We start from the raw sequence: 276 nt of genomic DNA on the forward strand, positions 1-276 counted from the left end.
CTCTTTCGTGGACACTCGTCGTACACGTGATGGGCACGCTGCTTTCACGTTACTGTGACAGCGCTTAGAGATGATGTAGCAGCCATGGCATGCTGTGCAGGAACCAAATGAATTGAGAAAGTTCCTGTAGTCACAATGACTGTGCTTAATCACCGTCAAGTTAGCAGTTCACGTCAGCATTAGCAGCTCATAGTGGCTTGAATAGAAATAAAGTGTGTTAATACATAGGAGGTAATCGAAAGAGTAATTAAAACCTGACTAATTACAGGGAAATGC

The sequence above is a fragment of the Dermacentor albipictus genome, chromosome 3, assembly GCF_038994185.2.
Source record: "Dermacentor albipictus isolate Rhodes 1998 colony chromosome 3, USDA_Dalb.pri_finalv2, whole genome shotgun sequence".
Classification (NCBI taxonomy): Eukaryota; Metazoa; Arthropoda; class Arachnida; order Ixodida; family Ixodidae; genus Dermacentor; species Dermacentor albipictus.